The sequence below is a fragment of the Thalassophryne amazonica genome, chromosome 17 (genome assembly GCF_902500255.1).
Source record: "Thalassophryne amazonica chromosome 17, fThaAma1.1, whole genome shotgun sequence".
Lineage (NCBI taxonomy): Eukaryota > Metazoa > Chordata > Actinopteri > Batrachoidiformes > Batrachoididae > Thalassophryne > Thalassophryne amazonica.
Genome location: NC_047119.1, coordinates 40,018,675 through 40,039,014, shown reverse-complemented (window position 1 = coordinate 40,039,014; position 20,340 = coordinate 40,018,675). Strand labels below are relative to the sequence as shown.

The window sequence follows — 20,340 nt, the reverse complement described above, 5'->3', positions numbered from 1 at the left end:
CATTCTTATTTTTTATGGTATAAGGGGAGGGTATTTACAAACTTTGCTTCTGCCTTCACCCTTTTGGCCACACGGGTTCATTGTATGTTGTACTTTTTCTGAGTTTCATTGCCTGCGTTTTTATTCATCTGTGTGCCGAATAAATATATTCATTCATTCAACTGGCTAGCCCTGTCCAGTTCTCAGCCCAAGAACAGGATCATATCCATCCCTGTGGTCAGCCACTCACACCCAGGACTTCAAGACATTTCCCCCTCATTCAGAACGCTGGCTGTAAAATTAGCATTTATGAAAAACTCAATAATAATCATTAAATATCCTGATGTGGTTCTCGGTTCTGGATCAAATCAGTGTCTTTTGTGTGTGTTCTACTGATTTTCTGCACATGCTTCTTAAATCTGATACCAGGCACCTGTTTCTTTAAATGAACATGAGCTGTGGTTAGCCACGCCCCTGCTGCAGCTCTGCACACACACACACAAAACGGCTCACAACAGTGGTAGCATCAGTTATTTTAGGTGCAATTTCAATTTATTTTCATTTATATAGCGCCAAATCACAACAGAGTTGCCTCAAAGCGCTTCACACAGGTAAGGTCTAACCTTACCAACCCCGAGAGCAACAGTGGTAAGGAAAAACTCTCTCTGAGGAAGAAACCTCAAGCAGACCAGACTCAAAGGGGTGACCCCCTGCTTGGGCCATGCTACAAACATAAATTACAGAACAATTCACAGATGAATATACAAGAAATGCTATTGGCGCACAGGACAGGAGGATCGCCAACACGAATACAACTCCCATCTCTGGATGGAGCTGCACCTTAAACAGAGAAAAAACAGATTCAGGCATCAGAAAAACAAAAAATACTGTATAATTTGCCAGCATTTAACAAGAAATACTAAGGTGATTGCGGGCCACTAGCCCTAAACTTCACTAAAAGACCCAGAATTTAGGTAAAGTTTAGGCCGCAGCCCGCTCCAATTACTAATAAATGAATTAAAAGAGTAAAAAGCATAAAACAAAACTGTACCAGTATGCTAGCCATATGAAAGGAAAAATAAGTGCATCTTAAGTCTGGACTTGAAAATCTCCACAGAATCTGACTGTTTTATTGACGCAGGGAGATCATTCCACAGAACAGAGGCACGATAAGAGAAAGCTCTGTGGCCCGCAGACTTCTTATTCACCTTAGGGACACAAAGTCCTGCACCCTGAGAATGTACTACCTCTGTGGGGGAGTAACGAGAATTTCAAGTGACGTTTGTTCACGTTTTGTTCATGTTGTTTTGGATTTAGTCATTTTTAATGTGGATATTGTGTTTAGATTACCTCTGGCATGAGGACGCTTCTACCTTCAAGAATGTTCTCAAACTTAACATGAAATTTCTGGACAATGAAATTCATAGATGTGAAGAGTGTGCATAAGCAACAGACAGCAGTGGAGATGAGCGGTGAGAAGCAGAGCCGGCTTACTGAAGAGAAACGATCCTGTCCAAAAATCAGATGGGAAATGGCCATGCTGTAGATGACCCAGGGTACAGCTCCACAGTCTTACGAGACTGGAGGATGCCGAAACATAAATGTATTTATTTATGATTAAGAAATATATATACATTTTATTTTCCAAAAAAGTAATACACATCTTGAAATGTATTTAAATGTCTTTTTGTTTATCTCATAGATGTCAGAATTTTCTTTTCGCTAGCAGGTAGTAATTTCAGGAGGCCATGTTTAGTGTTTGAGGATGGAGGTTAAGGTAGCTGACGATGAGCTTCTGGGCTGTGATCGTTAACCCTGGATGAACCTGGTCCCTGTTAGGTTTGGCTGTGACTGTTCCCACTCAGGTTTCACCTGCTGGCTGCTGCTGGGAATGGTTTGGTCCTGGTTCTTGTTGTTTAGTGCCCCCCACAATGGTTTGGTCCTGGTTCTTCTTGTTAGTGTTTTTTGCTGAATGGTTTGCTCTTGGTCCTTGCTCGGAGCTGTCTGGACTCCAGCTCTTTCTTTAGGCACCTGAAGTCCTGGATCAGACTGTTCTTGTCATCGGCCACTCGTCGGTACTGGATCCGGTGGAAGTCCCGTTCCCTCTGCAGTCTCAGCAGTCTTTCTCCGGCCTCCAGGACTTCGTGTCTGATCTGATCTCGGTCTCTGCAGACTGTCTCCAGGTGGCTCTGCAGCGCCTGGTGATGTGTGAGGGCATCAGGGATGGAGACCACTCCTCCCGGTAACCCGTACCACTCCGCCTGGAATTGGTCCAGAGTACGGGTCAGACCTGCTCGCCGGAGAAAGTTCCTCAGGAAGTCATCTACTGGCTCTGGGATTCTGCTGATGGTTTGTGGTTTTTGGAGTCCAATATGTTTGTGGGCAGTGGCGTTATTCACCGCTTCCTCTGATTCCAAACAATTTCCGTCTGTTTTCACTGCCATTCTGTCTACTCCTTGTTTACCTGTTGCCATGGTAACCGTGGAGCGTATTCTGGTAACCCGGATATACTTGGTAATAAAGTTTTTTTTCTTTATTTTTCCTGCTTTAAAGCCAATTTTGTTGACAAGTCAAGAACAGCAAAAAGACAACATTGATAACTCGACAAAAAAAAAAAACCAACAAAAACAAATTAGAAAAAGAACAAGAAGTTACATGTGCTCTAGGGGTTTTCATTAAGTTTACAGTCTTTAACAAAATTATATAATGTTATAGCATTTTTCTTCATAAATTTAAGTGGTTGAAAGGATAGACAAAGCTCTTTGTGAAAAACACTGAAATTTGGTTTGGTCTTAATTTGGTCCTTCGCCATCATTAATACAAAGTTCAAAGCTAAATCTTGCAGTCTATTATCTACAGCTATACCAAATAAGACATCCTCTTTGTCCAGATGAGACGGAGATGCAAATTTTGATGAACACCAGAAACAGAAGTCCTCCCAGAAAACATTCACAAATACACAATCAAAAAAAAAAAAAAAAAAAAAATCAACAGTCTCAATTTCACATTCACAAAAGGTGCAATAATTCTCTTCAAAACCAAATTGACAGAATAGAAATTCTTTGGAAGGATATATGTCATTGATCATTTTGAAATGAACTTCCTTTATTTTTGAAGAGATGGGAAATTTTATATATTACATCTTGTTCACTTCCTCTTTGGAAAAGTATTTAGAAATCAGATTTCTGCGAGATGATATAGGATACAATTCTCTGACAAAGAAACCACATATGAAGGTGTTGGGCAAATTTGAATTAGTGATAGACTGTCCAATAAATAACAGAGGACTTTTCATCTGAACATGATTGAGAAGTAAATTATATGACAATAGGATAAATGGCTGAGGAAGTGCTTTTCTGCCATTTAACATAAATTCATGAGAAAATTTTTCAAAAGGAAGAACATTTCCAGAATCATCAAGAGTATGCATCACTGACCATATACCTTGATCCAACCAATTCCTGTAAAATAAAGATTTGTTTCTAAATAACACATATCAGGAGTTCCAGAGCAGGGTGTTGTGGGGACTAAAATTGTGCTTAAATATTAATTTCCAGTAAGTAACACTTGTTGATGAAAGGAAGAAAGTTTAATAGGTAGTTTTTAGGGTCAAAATCGCATTTAAGGAGGAAGGCCTAAATCTATAAACATTTTGGAGGGGACATGAAACCAAAATCCATTTTCATTTTTCAGAAAAGATCTAAGCAATTAATTTTAATTGTGCCATCTAAACACTCAGAATCTATGGCTTTAAGACCTCCATCCTCATACTCTGTAATCATTGCTCCTTTCCTAAGATAGTGCGTTTTGTTTCTCCAGATATAGTTAAAATTAGCTTGGTTCATAGCTTTAATTTCAGGTTTAGGGGAGGACATGGAATATGCTGGATAAATGAATCTTGAGAGACATTCCATTTTTGTAAGAAAAAAATCTACCAAAAATAGAAATGTCATGCTGAGACCACAAATTTAAATTGAGCTTACACTTACCTTGAGTTTTCCAAAATTCAATTCTTCCACTAATTTGATGTCTTTGGTAATGTGAACACCAAGATATTTCACTATAGATTTGAAAGGGATGTAAATAGCTGTCTGCGAAGAGTCATGTGAGATATATATATATATATATATATATATATATATATATATATATATATATATATATATATATATATATATATATATATATATATATATATATATAGATCGATAGAGAGAGAGAGAGAGAGAGAGAGGTGTATGTATGTTGACAAAGTTCTTAGTGGTTCCTCCGGGGCAGCAGGGGTCAGTGTTTTAAAAAATAAACAAAAAATAATCGCAGCCGAGCCGGAAGTGATGGTTTTGTGTTCACGTCAGGAAAGTTCATCTCGTGTGTGGGAAATGCCCGAATGTCTTCATGTCTGCACAGGTCAGTTCATAAACGACGTACTTTGATATCATTGTGTGCTTTTTAGTTAGCAGAGATAACAGCAGGTAAAAAACAACTATATCACTGTTATCCCGTCAAGGGTCACGTGGGCTGCTGGAGCCTATCCCATCTTGCAAAGAGGCGGGGCTACACGGTGGTCATCTTTATCAGCAGATTTCGAAATCTGAGAAAATCCACAGTGATTGCAAAAAAATGTCTTTTGAGTACCAAACTTGTGAGGAAGAACTAGAAACTGTCAGACAAAAACCTTTTAAACTTTTCCAGTTAAGGTTCATCTTTTTTATTTGTGCTCTTTTTAATAAATGTAGAGTGATAACAGGCGGCTCTGTGGGAATGGAGTTGAACTGCCAACCTGTAGACTTGGGTTTTATTCCAGGTTGTGATGGGTCGATGAGGCGTCATGAAGTGTTTCAACACATTGCCAAACTGTATTGATACTTTGTCGATACTGTGTCACTGAATACTGATATCTGCTGGACCCTAAAAATCCCTACAGGCACCCGAGTTGACACTCTCAACTGACACTGATTTCATGGCCTATTATATACAATAATATAATCTAAGTCATTGTATTCCATTTTGTATAATTTCATATCTTCATTTAAATTAAAATCTTAAACAATAATAATAAATATTGTGAACATGTATCATTACATGAAAATCTAAGTGAACGTGTTGTGAATGAGGATGCTTGTGGTCTGGGATTTTATTATTTTTCAAATTTTTATTAAAAAAAGAAGTTGTTCCAAAGTCTTGAATTTAAGTCTGTTAGGCTTGTTTGATGCAACTTCTCCGGCTTTAGAAAACATCCACTCACAGGGCACAGATGAGGCTGGAGTGCAGAGAAATTGTAATGACAGCTGGAAGAGGTTTGGCTATACTGTCTTGTGGTTGTTCCAGAATCTCAGAGGATCCTGGGACCTGGCAGTATTGGCCTCTGCCAGGTACCTCTGCACCTCCTGGGTATCAGCTGTGGCACTTTTGGTCTGCCTGCCAACGTCGATGTCGAGATGTTGCCAAAGGTCATCTAAAAACAACAATGTGGCATTTCAGTACATGATTTCCAAACAACAGCAAACAAATAATGCTGAATAACATGCCTGACAACTGCAAATTTTCATTAATGTAGTGACAGATAAGAGCCAAGTAAGCCTCCATGTTCACAGACGTCCACATGTCAGATGTTATACTCACTGCCACAGCTTGCTGTACTTCCTTTTTCACTCATTCCCATTCCTCTTCATACTTCTTGGCCACCATTTGTTGATGGTCTGAAAATTACACCAAGTCAAACCAAAAGCAAATGAATATATTTAAATTAAAAGTTAAATAAGTTGAATATATCAACTGCTACTTTAGATAATTTCCACACAAACCTTTCTGGTTGGCAGAACATATGAGGGCTGAAGGACCTGAACAAGTTCCCTGAACCCTTCACTCTCCATAATGCTGAGGGGCTGGGCAGTCCTTCAGGATGAAACTCAACAGAGCCTCATCCAGCATCTGCTAGCCTGGAAGCTTGATGGTTAAAAATGAGGTAAAGAATAAATTAATAGGAATTAATTATCATTTAGCTGTCATTTACTAGTGCATTGTCAAATACACAAAAAGAAAAAGGAGCAGAAGAAATCACTGTAAAAGAGGAAGAAAAAAAAAAGCTAATCTGCTTGTTCGTCAGCATTGGGCCAGATATTTTCATCGACATCACATCTGATGTCTTCTCTGACCAGGCATCTTGGGAAGTATCTTTTTGCATGCCTTATCCAGCCCTGAGCCCCACCACACATTCTAACTCCCTCTACCTCTAGTCATTTTTCTCACTTATTTTTTGCAAGACCTCCACCTTGCCCCTTGTCTTGTCTTTTGTTCTTTTCCCTCACAAGATCCACCTATAAATACAGGTGGTGTGATGGGTGATGTGATTGAAAAAAAGCCCAGCACCTGAGCTGAGTGAAACGTGATTATGATCAAGTAATCCTCAATCCATTAGTTTTGAACATGAGGTTTTCTGTTTTGACAAACCGTGTGAAAGCAATTGAAAATTCACCAGTTAACACCTACTGATTTGGTCATGATTGAGCTTGTGTGTAAAAGGAGTTGAAACTAATTTTAAACATGTAAAATGTTTGTATTTTGTGTCAAAAGAAGAAGAATTGTGTTAATTGTGTCGCCCACACAGGCTGATGTTGTAATAACTGTGTGAAGATTTTTGAAAAAGCGTCAAAGGTATTGAACAACGGGTCATAGCGGCTGTAAAAAAACTGTAATGTATAACTATTCTATATACTGTACCACAGTATACTGTAAGTAAATACATGTTTCATTACATCATTGTGCCAATGTGCTGTTGTGTTGTAATGGAGGGTTAGTCTGTTTTTGGCCTTGTATTCCATGTATATTTTTGTACTTTCTTTTTTCGTAGATTTACTGTATACAAGTGCTAAATGCACATGATTGTGTTAGTTTTTGTACTGTACAAGTGCTAAATGCACAGGATTTGTTATTTGTACTTTTGTTTTACTATGTACAAGTGCTAAATGCACAGGTCTTTGTTTTGCAACATGCAAATGAACAATAAACATTTATTTATACAGCTTCATGTCCTGAACATTGTAGCTTCTATTTTCTATGTAGTGTTTCAACACTGCTCAGTAGTGTTTATAATTTTGATTGACTCGGGGAACAATTTGACAGCATAGTTCAGTTTTAACAGCAGTTTGAACTGTTTTGAGGTGAAACTTTGGTTTTGCAAGAAGAGTCTGGGGTTTTATGAATGTCGCTTGAAAATTTGGTTTTGTGTTCACAGTTTAGAGAAAAGAAGAGCAGCTTTTGAGAAATGTGTCTTAGAAATTTAGAAAAACTGAAATACATAAAAGTTTTAGTGTGGTGTGTCGATTTTGGGTCTGAAGAAACAAGACAATACTTGAGAATGGCAGAACGAAGAAGTGTTGAAGAGAGAGGAGTTGGTGAAGGAGCATGCAATGTAGTTTGTCCAAACTTTAAGAGCTGCGTCTATGGTCTTCCATTTCCTCACTATGTTCCTCACAGTGGAAACTGACAGCTGAAATCTCTGCGATAGCTTTTTGTATCCTTTGCCTAAACCATGATGTTGAACAATCTTTGTTTTCAGGTCATTTGAGAGTTGTTTAGAGGCTCCCGTGTTTCCACTCATTAGAAGAGATATAAAGAGGGGAAACATTTGCAAATGGACACCTTAAATACCCTTTCTCACATGTGTGAGGAGGTCAAGGGTCAATGAACTTACCAAACCAATTTTGTGTTCCAATAATTTGTGCTAAACGTATTCAAATCAATAAAATGACAAGGTTACCTAAATTTATGCACCTGCCCAATTTTGTTTAAATAATTATTGCACACTTTCTGTAAATACTAGAAACTTCATTTCACTTCTCAAATATCAGTGTGTTTGTCTGCTATACGATATATTTAACTGAAATTTCTGATCCAGACAAACAATGATTTATAAAGGATTATAAAGGAAAATTATCAGGGGTGCCCAAACTTTTGCCTACAATTGTACCTGAAACATAATGCAGTTTCTGTAAATCCAACTGGACTGAGTGTTTTTTTTTTTTATGACAGTGTTAATTGACTGATTGAAGGTTTCTGATGAGGATAGGTGTTGGTGTTTGGTTGATTTGGTGTATAGTGTTGGTATATTCTTGCATTTTGAAAACCAGTGTAGGTGTTTGGTTTACAGTGTGAGCTTTTGAGCATGAAGTTAGCTGGTTTGTCAGTTGTGTTGTAGGTGTGCTGGTGTGTTAACTGCACGCATCGACATTAACGGTTGTCCGATTATCCGGCACAAGTGTAAAATGTGATCGGACAAGCAGTATGCTCTAATTGTTGTCCGACCGGACAAGTGGCATTTTTTTGGTTTAAAAGTTGAAATTCTTTATTTTCATCGCTCGGAACCAAAATACTTGACCGCTGGCTTTTTGTTTCTCTTATTTACATCACGTCTTGTGTCGCACCCTCGCGAGAAAGCGTCTTTGTTTTTTCCCGCCACTCTCCACGCAGTGGACATCGGAAAGCATGATATCAGTGTGTGCGTGATACCACTGTATGGAGTGTGTGTTTGTAGTAGAGGCTGACATTTTTTTTTCGGGAATCCCACGGGATGGGAGTCAACTTTGCTATTTATCACGTGATTGGGACGATACGGGATTAAAAATTCACGGGAGCAGACAGGAGCGGGAACCAAGGTTTTAGGCAGCGAGCCGTCCTGCTGTCATTTGAGCGGTCAGTTTTCGAAAAAGACGCCGAAAAAATAGCGGGCGGCTTTGCTTAAAGCCGTCTAAAATTAAGACTGGGTCTATGGGGTTAAAATTGTTTCATTAATATTTGTAAATGCACACAGGGTGATCTTCAAATAATCATTGAGTTGCAAATGTGTTCAGATATCCACAAATGCAAATTTCATATTTGTAACTTGTAAATTGGTCTTTGCAAATAATGTTGTATTTGCAAATATAAAACTTAATTTGTAAAAAAAAAAAAAAAAAAAAAAAATTACATTTGTAAAACTGGAAATTGTATTTGTGAATTGAGTTTCAGCATTTGTGGATCACCAATTACACGCATTCATCGCTTTCCTCTTTCTCTCTGGACTGTTCTGACGGTGCGTCCTGTTCACACGTGTGCACGTGTTGGTGACAGTTATACTGAATTTATGAGATGAAATAAATTGGTCAAAAGTCCTTAAAATGAGAATATATGAATGAACAGAATAAAAATCACACACGTGTGATTAAAAAACCTGATGTGTAGAAACTGCAGTGATGTTCAGATGCAGAAATCACTAAAGCAGCTGAGAAACTCTGAACTTTAACAGGCTGTTATTCTACAAAATATTTATTTTAGATGACTTAATGTAGTTGTTTAATGTTCAAAAGCACAAAACGTGACTGAGGAGGAGAAAAAAAGAGGAAAATGAACTCTAGTCTGAATAAAAATACAAGCTGCTGATTTTTATTTTTCAAAATTATTAGGCTGCAGCTCTGACTTTCATTTATTTCAAAATAAGTTACCGCTTATTATTTTCGAAATCACAAGTCAAATCAGTCTGCATTGTTCAGTTTTTCTGCATGTTGTGTATTTTTCCTCTTTAATAGAGTTTGGTTTTTGTGTTTTGTTCTACTAAAAACTTTAAAAAACCTAAAATGGTTAACACTTTTCCTTATAGCAGTTCTTTAAGTTCTGAAATGGGAAAGAAACAACCCACAAATGAAAAAGTAGGGACTGTTTGTAAAATGAAGATGAAATAAAAATGTTGTTATATTCCCGTTTCTCCACTCACACCACAGAGGCCAAACATTCTTCCAAAGTGGTCTTGGTGGCTTCCTTCACGTGTCTTCTTCCGCATGGACATTTAGTTTTTGAGAACTGCTACTGACACAGATTTACCCATAAGTACCACCATGTTTGTATTTATGAATGATTGATGTAAATAAAGTCTAAGAAATATTCAGTGAGTTGGAAATGTTCATGTATTCATCCTCTGACGTTTCCCAAGAAAACTGGCTGTAAATAATTATTAACTAATTCTTCCATTAACAAAAACTGCACTGTCCAACCTTTTTCTTGGAAAACACTGCAGGCCTCAAATGTAGGAATGGATATATATTAACAATAAATAAGTAAAAATAAAGCTGATCTCACAAAAAAAGAAATATGTTGGTTTCATACAGTCTGCAGTTACAGAAATAGAAGACAAATGTCAGGATCATTACGTGTCCATCACCACCACATTTAGAAAAACTATAAGACCACAGGCCATGCATTATTTATGTTTTGTGTCTTTTAGTGATTTTTTTTTATTTTTTAATTTGGATTAAGGCAATAAGTACCTCCCTGTATTATCACAGATGAACTGTGTCTGTTGCCACATCTTCTGAAATAAAATTGCAAAATTTCACAACCCACACAGGAGAGTGACAGTATTAACTTTTTCATGAAGTGATATGTCACAGCAAAGTAGATGTGATAAATATTTAATCTGAATCTCAGTCTCAGAAAATGTTGAAATGTAATGATTTTTCTATTTCAACTGTAATTCTTATGTTGGAATATTAAAGTTAAAGTACTTACAAACAAAAGAAGTATGACAGGTTTTTATTACGTGACGTCAGAGCAAAGTATATGAGGAAAATAAGTATTTGAACACCCTGCGATTGCTTGCACCATTTGACAATAAATTGTTTAATGCCTGCATTCCAGCAAATACTTTTACTGTGAAAGGCATGCTGGCAGTGTTCCTTGTGACTTGAGTTTAATTGACAACACTGAGAAGACCTTAGTTACAATTAGATGATATTAGATTAGGTGGAATTTTATTGTTGCCTTGGGAAAACTTCCTCAGGGAAATTGAGGTTCCAGCAGCATTGTACAGCAGCAAACAGGGTAAGAAGCACACAGAGCATCAAAAGTGAAAACAGTTTGTAAATATAAAAACAAATACACAATATAAATCAGACGTACTGACCAATAATGGTTTACTGGCTACTACACAGTAAATTCACCAGTGTAAAACTAACACTGACAGTGTTAAATTAACATTGCCAGTGTACATATGGTCCTACTCAGTGGGACCATATGTGCACTGGCAGTGTTGATTTCACACTGGTGACTTTACTGTGTATTTTTCCTCTCCTTCCCATCCTCTGTCTTCCTGTTACTCCTCCTCCCCCTGAGTGAGGAGTTGGACAGTCTGATGGTCTGAGGGACAAAGGAGTTTTTCAGTCTGTTGGTCCTGCACTTGGGAAGGACGCAGTGACAATTAGTGTTGTTGTGAACACATCACAGGAAGTCGACAAGGCTGTACGTGATTGTCTGAGTAAAGGAGTACAACTTGCTGAATGCAGTGCATGCAGTGTAGTTTGTCTAAATTTTTAAGAACTCCAAAAAAGTGGAATGAGAATGACAGCAAAAAGCTAAGAGTCAAAACAACAAGCTAAGAGTCAAAACAACAAGCATATGCTGATTATTGCAAAAACATTTCACACACTGTTTTGTATACATGATTTCATTTTATTTCATTGTTCCTTGTCCAGATGTCCAGTTCTTTCTCAGAATGTTTGATTAATTTGTCAGTACTTTTGCTGTAACAAAACCAATAAGAGCACATGCGCCTCCAACAATATAAACCCATGAACGGTTCGTCTTGGATTCCATCTTTTTGTCAAAGCTAGCTTCCTGGTCTTCCAGCTGTTTTCTGAATCTTGCTTCTTGTTCGTTAAGTTTGTTTTGGGCTTCAGTCTTCTGAGCCTCCATCTGCTGTTGGAAGTTTGCTTCCTTTTCTCTCATCTGTTTGTTGTGCTCTTCCCTCAATGCTTCCAGCTGTTTTTTAGCATTCCTGCTCTGAGCTTCCTTCATTTGGTGGAATTGAGCGTCTTGATCCTTGAGCATTTTTGCAGCAGTGGTCTTCTGAACCTCCAGCTCTTTTTGGAAGGTTGCCTGCTTTGCTTTGAGATCTTTCTGGTGCTCGTCCCTCAGTGCCTCCAGGGCTTTTTTGGCATCACTTTTCTGTTCTTTCAACATTCGCCGGAATTGAGCTTCTTGATCTTTCTGCTCTTTTCCGACGTTGGTCTTCCAAGCTTCAAGCTCCTTTTGGAAGTTAACCTCCTGTGCTCTGATGTCTTTGTTGTGCTCTTCCGTCAGTGAGTCAAGGTCTTTTCTGGCTGCACTGCTCTGAGCTTCTTGCCTTTGTTGGTACTGGGCTTCTTGTTCTTTCAGCTCTTTTAAAGTGTTGGTCTTGTGATCTTGGAGCTCCTTTTGGAAGCATGCAGCCTTTGCTTGGAGTGCTTTGCTGTGATCTTCCCTCAGTGCTTCCAGCCCTTTTTTGGCATTACTGGTGTGAAGTTCCAGTTGTTGTTGAAATTGTGCATCTTGCTCTCTCAGCTTTTTTTCAGTGTTGGCCTTCAGGTTTTTCACCTTTGCTAAATACCTTGCCTCCTTGGCTTGCAGCTCTTTGTCACGATTTTCCGGGATAGCTGCCAGCTCCTTGAAATTAATTTTCAGAGCTTCCAGTTCCTGTGTCAGGTGTGCTCGCTCTTCTCTTATTTCCACCAACTCCTTTGGAGGCTGTTTAGTGATCACTATGAATACCTTAGGAGGTTTAACAGGCTGTTCAGCGTCCATCTTCACTGTGCTGTCCTCCACCTGAGGAGGACTCACAGGTGGTTCAGCAGATGGCGTTGGTGTGCTGAGTTTGACCTGATCAGGTTTAACAGGCGGTTCAGCGGCCAGCTTCACTGTGCTGACCTCCTGTTCATTGTCCGGTGCCTGCCTCCATGAAGGTGCAGTCATCATCATTTCATGCTTTTTCTTCTTCTCTTCATACAACTGTGTAACACAAAGAAAAAAATATTGCAGTGTTTCATTTTCATCTGATTTCTCAGCAGCACTGAAGTACATTCATTCATTTTCTGACACTTATTCAGGTCCATGTCAAGGTGGCAATAGGCCAAGAAGCTCACCCAATGCTTCCCAATCATTGGCTACATTATCTAACTGTATGTGGGGAATCCCGAGGTGTTCCTAAGCCAGCTAGGAGATATAATTGTGCCTGTAAGATGACCGGGGGCAAACAAAAAAACCCACCTCCCAGTGTTTTGACAGTCTGCTGAAATGTTCTGATAAAAAACTTGTTTGAGAAGTTTAGACTCACAACATGTAATGTCCATTTGCTCAAAAATGGGCACCAGACTCCCTTCTCCTTCGGGTCTTTATAACAACTTCGGGTTCAGTTTGCTGCAATGAATCCATTACACGTGGAAGGCCTGGCAATTTCGGTGGTGGCCCTGCATTACCACTGCACAGCTTTGGAGCACCATCTTATTCTATTCTTCTTCTTTTCTTTGTAGAAGGTTCAGGTGTTCCCAGCCCGAAGGTCTTCTAGAATTTTGTGAAGGAAGAAGAAGAACATGAGAACATAAACCTTCCATCCCTGGTTCTCAAGACCAGACACCTAAGTGGCTCTAGTCTACTCTTCTTTTTTAATATTTAGATATATTTGAGTTTACGCTGTACCTTAGAATTGGAATGTATTATAGAAGACATACCTTACTGAATTTTCATGACCCTTTAATGTCATTGAACATACAACAAAATGTGTCCACATGCTAAACTCTGTATGTGTGTGTGAGTGTGAGAGAGAGACAGAGATGCTTAGATTCTAACAAAAAGTAAACGTATTTGGTTGTATCTACACCAAATTGGTGTGCTGATGGCTCGGGGTCCCTGGGCTCCATGCGTATTCAAAAGAACATTCACAATTTCATTTTTACAAGTTAAAATCAAACACAAATTCAAATGACAAAATTAGAAAAACTTACCTTTGATTGTGTTATGCAAAACATTTACTTGTCTGATGATCAGTTTCCATGAAAAGTTGTACTGGTTAATGATCAGTTTCAGTTAAAGTGAGTCTTGTTCAGAGCAGGTAATGATCAGCTTCTTTTAAAGTGAGGTCTTCTTGGTTGCTGAGAAAAGATTAAAGTATAAATAGATTAAAGCACAAAAACAGACTATCAGTGATTTACTTACTGCCTTTAATCTCTGCTATTGATAATAAACACCTTAGTGACCTGCATGCCCTTTGTGAAATTACAAAGCCTCATCTATGACCACATGCCCTCTGTGACATCACAAAGCCTTGTCACATGACCACATGCACTTGTGACATCACAAACACTTGTGACATCACAAAAACACTGCTGTCAAAAAAGCAAAGGCTATGTTGCTACACCCCTGGCAAAAATTATGGAATCACCGGCCTCAGAGGATGTTCATTCAGTTGTTTAATTTTGTAGAAAAAAAGCAGATCACAGACATGACACAAAACTAAAGTCATTTCAAATGGCAACTTTCTGGCTTTAAGAAACACTATAAGAAACCAAGAAAAAAAGATTGTGGCAGTCAGTAAACGGTTACTTTTTTAGACCAAGCAGAGGAAAAAAATATGGAATCACTCAATTCTGAGGAATAAATTATGGAATCACCCTGTAAATTTTCATCCCCCAAATTAACACCTGCATCAATTCAGATCTGCTCATTGACATTGACCCTATGTGTCTTTTTGCAAGGAATGTTTTTGCAGTTTTTGCTCTATGGCAAGATGCATTATCATCTTGAAAAATGATTTCATCATCCCCAAACATCCTTTCAATTGTCCAAAATATCAACATAAACTTGTGCATTTATTGATGATGTAATGACAGCCATCTCCCCAGTGCCTTTACCTGACATGCAGCCCCATATCATCAATGACTGTGGAAATTTACATGTTCTCTTCGGCAGTCATCTTTATAAATCTCATTGGAAAGGCACCAAACAAAAGTTCCAGCATCATCACCTGCCCAATGCAGATTCGAGATTCATCACTGAATATGACTTTCATCCAGTCATCCACAGTCCACAATTGCTTTTCCTTAGCCCATTGTAACCTTGTTTTTTCTGTTTAGGTGTTTAATGATGCCTTTCGTTTAGCTTTTCTGTATGTAAATCCCATTTCCTTTAGGCGGTTTCTTACAGTTTGGTCACAGACGTTGACTCCAGTTTCCTCCCATTCGTTCCTCATATTGTTTTGTTGTACATTTTTCGATTTTTGAGACATATTGCTTTAGGTTTTCTGTCTTGACGCTTTGAGGTCTTCCTTGGTCTACCAGTATGTTGCCTTTTAACAACCTTCCCATGTTGTTTGTATTTGGTCCAGAGTTTAGACAACAGCTGACTGTGAACACCAACATCTTTTGCAACAATTGCGTGATGATTTACCTCCTTTTAAGAGTTGATAATCCTCTCCTTTGTTTCAATTGACATCTCTCGTGTTGGAGCCATGATTCATGTCAGTCCACTTGGTGCAACAGCTCTCCAATGTGTGATCACTCCTTTTTAGATGCAGACTAACGAGCAGATCTGATTTGATGCAGGTGTTAGTTTTGTGGATGAAAATTTACCAGGGTGATTCCATAATTTCTTCCTCAGAATTGAGTGATTCTATATTTTTTTTCCTCTGCTTGGTCTAAAAAAGTAACCATTACTGACTGCCACAATCTTTTTTTCTGATTTCTTAGTGTTTCTTAAAGCCAGAAAGTTGCCATTTGAAATTAACTTTAGTTTTGTGTCATGTCTGTGATCTGCTTTTTTTCTACAAAATTAAACAACTGAATGAACATCCTCCGAGGCCGGTGATTCCATAATTTTTGCCAGGGGTTGTATGTGTTGCCACAGTTGCTTAGAAAAGTTACTTTATTAGTTACTCTATACAGTTACTTTATACACTGACAACTTCTAACTAATAAGTAATGTAACTGATAAGGCAACTAATAATCTAACTTGGTTACTTAGTTTTCTTTTCTGAGTACTCATTTTGACCAAGTTAGATTACTAGGTATTTATTAGTTATATTCAGCAGCTGCCGACAAGTTGTACTCAGCTGCTAATGAAGTAACTGTATAAAGTAAGTGTAAAATGTAACTGTTTAAATAACTAATAAAGTAGCTTTCAAAGTTACTGTGGCAACACTGGTTGCTATATAAAGTTTTTTTATAATAATATTATCAAATGTAATGGAATCTATTTGTTTTAATCTTGTTCAATGATTACTCATAGCAAAGTTTAAACAACATCAGATAGTTATTGTTGCTCGCTGCATTTAACAATAAAATGTTTAACGCCAGCATCCCAGCAAATACTTTTACTGTGAAAGGCATGCTGTCAGTGTTCCTTGTGACTGAGTTTGACTTGACAACACTGACAAGACCTAAATTAAAATTAGATTCGATTATATTAGACAGAACTTTATTGATCCCTTGGGAAGACTCCCTTGAACTGAGGTTTCAGCAGCATTATATAGCAGCACACAGAGTATCAAAAGTGGAAAAAAGAAAACAGTTTCCAAATACAAATACACAATATATAATAAATACCAGACATACTGATCAATACTGGTTTATTGGCTACTACTGTTCCTCTCCTTCCTGTCCTCTGTCTTCCTGTTACTCCTCCTCCCCCTGAGTGAGGAGTTGTACAGTCTGATGGTCTGAGGGACAAAGGAGTTTTTCAGTCTATTGGTCCTGCACTTGTGAAGGAGCAGTCTGTGGCTGAAGAGGCTCCTGGTTGCTGATGACAGTGTGCAGAGGGTGACTGGCATCGTCTGTAATGTCCAGCAGTTTGTCCAGTGTCCTCTTCTCTGCCCGAGTCCAGCTGCATGCCGACCACAGAGCCACCTGATCAGTTTGTCCAGCCTAGATGTGTCCTTCTTGCTAACACCAACAAATTGTCAGAAATTTGTTGGTGATTATGATGATAATATCTGCACGTTGTTCGAGCACCCATGTGCGGACTCGTTCCTCTAACTGTGGCCATCTAGCTTTTAGCCCTCGATTAGCTTTTTTTGTTTTTTTTTTCATGGTGGTTAGAGTAACCTCCGCTTTCCTCCAGTCCCTCACAAGTTTCTCACTCATTCCAAACTCTCTCTCCGCTGCCCGATTACCGTTTTCGGATGCATATTTCACCAGTCGCAACTTGTAATCTGCAGAGTATGCTTTTCTTTTTGGTAGCATTTTTTTCTGGCCTTCTCCGTTGTCTTGTTAAGTTATCAGTAATGTTGAAATTTTTATTTTTCTATGGTAGTCAGAAGTCGCAGGAACAGTCACACAAGCCTTGAGCGCCCTCTCGTGAGCTGCATTTTACCTACGGATGTTTGTATTTTGTGGACCACATTGCGAGCCGAACCATGCAGCACCTACCTGCACAGCTCATGACCTCCCTGTGGTGTCGAAGCCAGCTCCTTCCAAGTGCAGACGCTAATCCTCCGCCGTCGCTCACCCATTGCTCTCACGCAGCTCTCAGCGTCAACTCTGCTCACACTGATATCCAAGGGTTGAAGCTGTTTTGTTAGCCCTCCCGGAATAAGCACCGTGTTCGTCTGCTTCACACGCTGTTTCACAATCATTGTCTGGGTGAAGTGAGGAATACGCGTCCAATGTTCTGTTCTCTGATTGGTTATTGTGACCAGCGTGACCTATAGGACGGCTGCCATACTGCAGTGCCCATGATGCATTGCATTTCCGTTTCCGGTGGCCATTTTAAAACATAGAGCGACTCTGTCACGTAAATTAATTGAGAATCTACCGGTATATTTTTCATTTATAAGTCGCACTGGAGTATAGGTCGCACCCCCTGCCAAAACATGTAAAAAAAGTGTGACTTATAGTCCGGAAAATACGGTGTGTGTGTGTGTGTATGTATGTATATATATATATATATATATATATATATATATATATATATATATATATTAACCTGACTTGCTCAGTCTGTACAGGAATATCAAACCTCTGTGTTTTTCGCACGGTACTTACACCTCAGTCTGATATTTCCCCGTACAGACCTCGCAGTTAGTTAATAATCCATTAATATTTTATCTAATATCCTTAATATCTAAGTACATAAGATGAATAAAATTTTATATTTGCTCTGAGTTCATGTTTAAATAAACTGTGATGAGGAGGTGGGATACTGTGTTTCAAATATTCTAAATGTTCTGTTTAATTTTGTCTGAGTCTCTTCCAATAACCTGTTTAAGAGGAATCCTCTTATTTTCATTTAACTGACAATAAAACTGATTTTTAAAAAACAATATGAAATACTATATTCAAATAATACATTTGAATAATAATAATCACAAAGACAGATATAATCAGACAAGCAAAGCGTGTTGCACAACACAACCACAGGGGTAAATGTTTGGAACGTCAACATTTCTTTTACTGTTTGATTCAAACCTGTATTTTCTTAAACTGTAGCTTTCTATGAGCATCACACACACACACACACACAATCTCTGGTCAATCTTCGTACTGTTACTTCTACCGGGTTCTTTTATGTAAAATTCTGCCCCTTACCAAAAACCAAACCACTGCATTCCTCATTTTGAGTTTATTAAAGGTCACGTTAAAAACCAGGCCTGAGGCCCCTAAAATGAATCATACACCACCTTTTATACCTTGTGGGTGTTAACATGGGTGTGGTTTATTCTCACTTTCTAATGTTACTGGCTCTCACCAACAGGGGGAGATCTCCCTGTGTCTGAGACTTGGACACATGATGAAGTAAAACTTAACTTATATTTCTCAGAACTTCCAAACAAATAACACAAATAGTTGATAGCTAACATAAAATAAAGAATTAGCACAGATATTATCTAACAGTACCTTCTCTCACCTATGGTCATGATGGTTGGATCATGACCGAAAGAACTAGATCACAAGTACAAACGGCTGAAATGGGCTTCCTTAGGAGGTTGGCTAGTTTTGCCCTCAGAGATCGGTCGTCCATGGGGAGCTCGGAGCAGAGCCACTGCTCCTTCACATTGAAAGGAGCCAGCTGAGGTGGCTCGGGCATTTGGTAAGGATGCACCCCGGGGCCTCCCTAGGGAGGTGTTCCAGACACGTCCATCTGTGAGAAGACCCAGGACTAGGTGGAGAGATTATATCTCCACACTTTCCAAGTAAGGTTATTTAGTAGTTGAAGTATGACAGTGTGTATTTTTCAGTAAACTACAATAACTACAATACCAACTGGCTCCTACTGTTCTTGGAGGAGCTACACGAAAGACTAGTGCTGGAAGCAGATAGAAGACTGGATGGCCTTCCAACTTATGTAGTGGTCTGGGACAGTGTGACATTCCACCGGTCACGTGAAGTGGCAGCATGGTTTGATGTCCATCCCAGGATGGTGTGTCTGTTTCTTTCCCCTTACACCCCCTTCCTCAACCCCATTGAGGAGTTCTTTTCAGCGTGCAGACGGAGGGTCTATGACCATCAGCCACATGCCCAAGTGGCCCTCCTGGAGGCCATGAATGCCGCTTGCCAGGAGATCACACCTGAGCACCGCCAGGGATGGATCAGACATGTGAAGAGATTCTTCCCCAGTGTGATGTTGATGAGACCACGTGGCCCAATGCAGAAAAATTAGGGTCTTTTTTCTTTAAACAAGTATTGTCAGGACGGGCAGCTGCCCGGCACCCGGAGCGGCTGGACCCGCAATGCAAACTCCCGGACTAGGCTTTGGTGGAAGAGAAATTGTGTTTTTTCCAGGCTTGGGTATAGTACACATGTAATCAGTCAGCGAGGCAGAGGTACAAGCAGGATTAGGCAGAGACGCAGTCATGAACGAGCAGGGGTCAGACGCACGAGCAAACACCGGCATCTGGGATGAGGCAAGAGGCATGGTCGAGAAATACAGAGGTGGATTCGAAACAAAGAGAAAACTCAGGACTGTGGAAGGCGCTGGAAAAAAAAATCTAGAAAAGGGTGCGTGGCTAGTGAACAAAGATAAACACAGGCAAGATTGTGAGGAGGGGAGTGCACAAAGTGGAGTGATGTAATAGACAAAGGACACATGAGCAGGTGCAAAGAATGTGAGTGAAAGTACAAAGCCAACTGAATCAAAGTGAGAGACAGAGACCCATGGCAGGTGCAGAAAGAACAATCAGGGGGCAATCAGTCAATTAACACTGTCATAAAAAACTCGAACTCCAGCTGGATTTACAGAAACTGCATTATGTTTCAGGTGTATCATTTTGTCAATTCTTTTGCACTGCCGTTTCTTTTGAACCTCTTACAGTTATGTCAGGGTTTTGTTTTGTTTTGTTTAGGGTTTTTTTGCATGTAGTAGGCCCAGATGCATACATTATTCCTTTATAACAAACATTCAGTGGAAATGAGTTGATGGAAAAAGACAGTCAAAACTGTAATGGAATTTTGCAAAGGCTTTATTTGTGTAGGCCTTTATTTGTGTCAAAGGCCTCCCCCTCTAGCTGCCACCTTATCGTGGTGGGGGAGTTTGCATACCCGGATGATCCTAGGAGCTATGTTGTTGGGGGCTTTGTGCCCCTTGTAGGGT

The 20,340-nt window shown here is 39.2% G+C and overlaps 1 protein-coding gene across 3 annotated transcripts in view; it reads left to right on the top strand.

Annotated features, from left to right (window-relative positions):
- Nucleotides 1-2,067: 2,067 nt before the first annotated feature.
- Nucleotides 2,068-20,340, top strand: part of LOC117529243 (molybdopterin synthase catalytic subunit) — a 32,271-nt gene continuing 13,998 nt past the window's right edge. For 2 of the 3 annotated variants that reach the window (XR_004565960.1, XR_004565959.1), the window contains exon 1: nucleotides 2,068-2,328. The gene's annotated coding sequence lies outside the window, so the exon portion shown is untranslated. Of the gene's footprint in view, nucleotides 2,329-4,273; nucleotides 4,387-20,340 lie in introns of those variants that run through there. The other variant, XR_004565961.1, reaches the window with a different exon arrangement.